Source organism: Cydia splendana, chromosome 24 (assembly GCF_910591565.1).
Source record: "Cydia splendana chromosome 24, ilCydSple1.2, whole genome shotgun sequence".
In the NCBI taxonomy this organism is placed as follows: domain Eukaryota; kingdom Metazoa; phylum Arthropoda; class Insecta; order Lepidoptera; family Tortricidae; genus Cydia; species Cydia splendana.
In genome coordinates, this window is record NC_085983.1 from 5,435,350 (window position 1) to 5,441,627 (window position 6,278).

The following is a 6,278-nucleotide window of genomic DNA, read 5'->3' on the forward strand; positions in this document are numbered from 1 at the left end:
TGTTATTTAATATGGACGGACAATTTAAAAGCCATGTTAGTCAAAATGATTAACAAATTTGAAGATATCAAATTACAATTAGAAACGGACTATGCCATTAAACCATTCTGAGAGAACTCAAAATCACCAAACGACTCTCAACAATCTGCCAGGATAGGGCTCTTAGATTCTTTGGGCACATACTGCGGTCGCCACACCACAGCCTCGAACGTGACATCATACCGGGGCAAGTTGAAGGCAAGCGCGCTAGAGAAAGAGCCCCTGCAAGATTGTCGGATTCCATAAAACAAGCATGTGGTTCCATGCAGAGGGCAGCCCAAATAGCCCTTGTTCGCGATAAATGGAGGGACATAGTTATTGGTCACGATCCTCAGTCATGAGGGAACGACAAAGAAGAAGAGATGCCATTAAACTAGAATGTATGAATAAAATCATTGCTTCCGCAGGTAGATGTCCTACTGAATTTTAATATTTTATTAGATTTCTCAGTTGGAATTCAATTTTAATCATAGCAAAATGGAAATTGTGGAATATTTGATACTTACAATATAATATGCTACTTGTTAATGTAAATTAGTGTACTTTTCTGGATCAATATCACATACCTACCTGTGTAATATTTTGATTGGTGATTATATTGTACAATATACATAATAAAAATAAAACAAATGATATTTGGGTGCTTATTTAATTTGAATGTAAGAGAAAATAAGGGTCACTTTAACCTACCTACACTTTAATTCAGGGCATTCATTGAAAAAATATGAAGTTACCAAGGTTACCTGGTCACTTCAACCAAGCATCATAATACTCTGTAGTCATCTATTGCATCTTAAGCATAAAACAGATTTGTTACAAAATGTGTAATTTAAGTTTCCAAACATAAGGAGTTAACTCCTTTTATCTTCCCTATATAACTTTAATTAACTTACAATAAACATTTCTTGGGTAAACTAAATATTTTTAGTTTAGTTTAACAATAATTTGTCTAATTTAACCCTTGGTACCTATTTTATTTCATGGTCTAAGAAATACTATTCTTCTATTCAATTTATAATTTGTAGAGTTCTGTGGCAGGCATAAAAAAGATTCTTTATGTAGTTTGGCCCAGGACTGACTGTCTAAAGACAGAGGGAATCATACTCTTTTTCTTATGCTAAAGCTATGAGTATAATTTTCTTGGATCTGACTGGCTAGTTGTGTTTGCCCGGCTAAAGTTTAGGAAATATGTTTGAGAAATATAACACAATTATAATATTGTATAATAAAAATAAAAAATACTGTTAGGAAATTTTATTAACTTGTACATTAGGCTATTCAAGACTTGTCATTTTGGAAATGTGAAAATACTTTTCTAAAATGATACCTACACTGCGTCTAGTGCTCCATATGAATGCTGACTACATTATTTTCTTTTATTGAACAAACAGGTATGTAAAGCGACTTAAAACTTCTTTTAAAAAGATACATAGGTACAGTCAGCAGCAAAAGTTACTAAGCGGGCCAGGTATTCAAAATTACCTTGACACACTCTTATTCTCTTAATAATAAAGTCGCGTCAAGATCATTTTGAACACCTGGCCCGCTTAGTAACTTTTGCTGCTGACTGTACCTGTTTCAGCAAGTATAAACTAGGATTTCCCATAGGTATATATGTGCAGTAGCTGAGAGCATGAAACAAATTAGCCTAAATAATATACTTTCTTGATGACTAACTTAAGGACAACTTATACAAGAATAATCTATTCCATCAATATTTAAGCTCTCAATATTTTTGTTACATTTTTAAATAATAAATTTATTTTTCGTCTTGGTTGCGCTGTACACGTATACAAACCGCCGTAGGTAAGTATTGTCTGACTGAACTTCTGAAGAGAAACTACCTACTACGAACGCCTCATATTGAGCGAGATTTAATCCTGCAACAAACATATGTAAGGATTAGGTAATGTTGCGAAAGAACGGCGATATAATCAAAGTTCTTAATACTGTTTTAAAAGTTTACCTTTGTAAATTATGTAGTCGAATCAGTCGCTGAAAATAGTAAGATATGTGGGCCTATGGACGGTTTCCAGGACACAATGTGTGGTCTTATTGGATAGATTTAGGCATACGTTTTAATTTTATTTATGCCTTTTAACCCTAAAACAAAAAAACTGCACATAATCTTACAAGTTCCCAAGTTCTTTCCATGTTCTTCCAGTACTTGTCATAACCTAAAATTTTAGTAATGTTTACTATGAACGAGTATGATTATACACTGCAGGCTTAGCTTTGCTTAAGGTAATGCACAATCTTATTAAATATCAGAAAATATCACAGGTCACAGCAGAAATATCTCTTGAAATAAAAACGATTCAGAATGTCAACAAACAAGTTGGCCACAGATAAAACACAGACGACACGCGATTTTGGAATTATTCGAACATAGTGTTGCTAGCCCGCGATTTTTCAAATTTGCCGCCTTTTTTTACTGACAAGATTTGCTTGACGCAGTATATTTGAAAATTACTAGTTTTATAATTATGTTATGTTACAAAACGGCTTGCAACAACTCCCACGGTCCACTTATGTAGCTCTGCAAAGCTTTGGTATCAGTTCGATTTTTGTACTTAGCCAAGTTTCTTGACTTGATCATAAATGCAGAAACAGAAGAGAAATAAAAATATTTATATGATGTCACCGATGTTTAATTACCTACTCTACTTTTTATTTAAAAAATGAGTCAAACTTCGTTTTTACGGCCAGAAAGCTCTCGGTGCTATTGTATAAATATCCTTTCTAATTGATGCGGTTTCCTGCTACCTACTTAAATTTACATTTTAAAACAATTATCGTTCCTTCTTGCTTGTATTATTCAAATAACAAAGTAGGCAACGCGTGCAGAAGTATCTACCTGAGAGCAATCGGTCACTACAAGGCAGTTTTCCAATAAATCCAAGTAAGGGCACATGCCTACACTGACCTTTGGCATAACACGGCAATCCTTACGTCCACTTAAATTAAAAAAATAAAAAGTAACTCCATCGCCAAGCAAAAACTAACCTTATCCTAAAACCACAAGTTCGTTATTCGTATGGAAAGAAGGTGGGCTTGTTTCTTTTTAATCCGGACCATAAAGGATTTTCTTATTTTTTTTAATCGGACGTTTCGTGCCAGATGCCTATGTGCGTGATCGCGCTTTTGTGTTAATTTGAATAAAGAATTTTGGATAAAACGCGACGCTGGCCGGAAAAATTCGGTTTGAAATTAATATACTTTCTTTTCTTTTAACTGGTTTCTTTGTAAGATTTTGCTTATATTGTGTTGTTTTGAAGCTAAATAGAAAACAGGCTTTCGCTCATAGATACCTATAGCATGACGCCACTTCACATACATATATATTCATGGACAAATCTGACAGTGTCAAAAGTGACATTTTTGTTTGAAGAAACGTCACATTTGCCACTGACATATCTAATCCATATCGTATCCTAGATCTACTAACTGACGTATCTTAAAGGTCGAATTGGGCCGAAAGTAGTAATTTCGAAATGAGTAAATAAACTTCTTTTTTGCGTTCTCTAAATTTGTCCATGAGTGTAGATGACTGGCCACTAAATTGTATTGCGCCTTGGCCAAGGTCAAGGTGACCTTGGACCGTCGGAAGCTTCGTAGCCAGCCGAAACTCTTTATGCTAGAAGAACACGCGTCACAAAGCAAGACTGAAAAATATCGATGCTTCGATTGAAATTATAAGAATAAGAATAATTTATTTCTAAAAAGTGTTACAAGCATAGTTACCAGGGGCTCCGCACTAGGTTAAACCTGAACCTGACCTGACCTATTCCTGACCTAGTCCTGACCTATTATAGGAGTATAAACATAAAATTGACACTTTCCCCCGGCAGTTTTGGAGTCCCTAGTACCATACCTAACAACGTAGGTAGGTATTAAAAGTTGGCAGACAGGGTCGCGGGCAGAAGCCAGATTGTATATGTTGGGTACCAGAATTGAGGTCACGTACTTACACAAATTACACAATAACGGGGTCCCTTTGTTTCACATAAAGTTTGAAGTCATCATATATTGTTTGTCATATTATCATTAGTCCTAAAATTGCAACCGTTAACTTTTCAGGATTTTCGTGAGGTTATCCTATAGATAGGTTAGGTTAAGTTAGTTTTAAGCCAATCCTGAAAATTTGCGCGTTTCTGAACCAAACAATGTATGACTAACGAAAATGTGGCCATACAATACATTTATGACTTAAAACTTTATGGGAAACAATAGAGACTCATACAATAACAATGTAATGTATTTAGTGTTCTTTGTTGAGCCAATAGCAAGTTTAACAGCCAAATGCAAGATTGACGAAAAAGTTTATAATGTATAAAAAATTCAAGAGCCACTTGTTAAGTTATTTTTATTTAACGCCTTAATAGCGTCATTGCGCTAGTTTCCGTCCATGCTCTAGTTTTCGTTCACTTGACAGATTCGCAAATAATATATTTGATTTTTAATTTTCTAAATACGTAATATCATTTTTATGTGTATATTGTTTTGACATTAATATAATGTAATGTATTAATGTTATAATTTAATTTAATTTCAATTTTAGTTATATTTTAATTACAATTTTATATGGACTTGGTCTGAAATAAAGAATATTCATTAATTCATTAATGATTGCAATACGTACAAATTTGTGCACTAATGTAGGTTTATATTCAAATTTCGTCAAGTGGACGAAAACTAGAGCTGGACGAAAACTAACACACGTACCCTATTTAATGACTTAATATCGTGTGTGTCGTAGGTCCACGTATGACGGCTATTTAATAAAGAAGCCATTAAAATAATATTAGTAAAGTAAAATAAGGGACGTATAACGATTTGCTTTTCTTAGTTTATATAAACGACTTGCCAACACATGTTCAACATCCAATGATACTATTCGCAGATGACAGCACAGTTTTAATAAAATCAAACGACCCGACTACATATGAATCTGACATAAACAATACACTTAAGACTATCATCAACTGGCTGGAAACGAACAGACTAAAAATAAACATAGATAAAACAAAAATTATGCAATTCCATCAATCAAAATCAAAACCATTAAATCTTGACGTAAAATATAATGATCATAATGTTGAACACACAGACGTAACTAAGTTTCTAGGCATTGACATAGATAATCATATAAGCTGGAAAACACATACCTTAACGTTATGTAAACGATTAAATAGTTTTGTATTTGCCCTTAAAAGAATCGCTAAAATTTCGGATCGAAAAACTGCGTTACTAGCCTATCATGGATATGTTGGATCAATTCTTCGTTATGGTATGGTTTTCTGGGGCAACTCTACAAACAAAAAACTAGTTTTTGGTGCTCAAAAAAATTGTGTTCGCGCCATCTGTGGTGTAAAACGAACTGAAAGCTGTAGACCTTATTTCAAAGATCTTAATATAATGTCATTGGCCGGTCTTTATATTTATGAAGTGTCAGTTTTTGTTAAATCAAACCCCGATTTATTCCCATTAGTATCAGAAAACTCCAGGAACAGGCGTTTCAAGTACAAAATTAACCCAGTAGCTGGCAAAACTGCGTTATTGCGAAACGGCATACTGGGTATGGCCTCTAAAGTATATAATCATTTACCAGAAGAGTTAAAAGAGTTACACCTAAATCTATTTAAAAGAAAATTAAAGGCTGAGCTAATTGAAAAAACATATTATAAAATAGAACATTTTTTTAATGATAATTTTTAATGTAATCCTATTTAAAATAATAATTCAATAATGTATTAAACGACATGTAAGATTTAATTCTATTTTGTATTAACTCTCTTCCTGTTTCATATTTTTTTGACTATATAACATTATACCTAATTATTTTTATTACTTATTTAAATCAGTAATAATATGCATGCACTAGATTAAGTAGTTAACTAGGTTAAACATACTCTAATTTTCACATGCCTAACGGCCGAATGTATTAAGGTTCAGTATCATTATTGTAACATCTCATGTACCATATGTTCTTGTGAATAAATGACAATTCAATTCAATTCAACGAATATAGACTGTAAATGTTCATTGTGCGAATTATTCGCCGCCGTCGTTGGTTGATATAATTTTTCGGGTTTCACAAATACTAACGTAACGACAGAATAAAATAAATATTTAAGTGTGGCTCCCATATAACAAACGTGATTTTGTAGCCGTTTTTTGCGTAATGGTACGGAACCCCTCGTGCCCGAGTCCGACTCGCACCGAGCTGCAAAAGTATG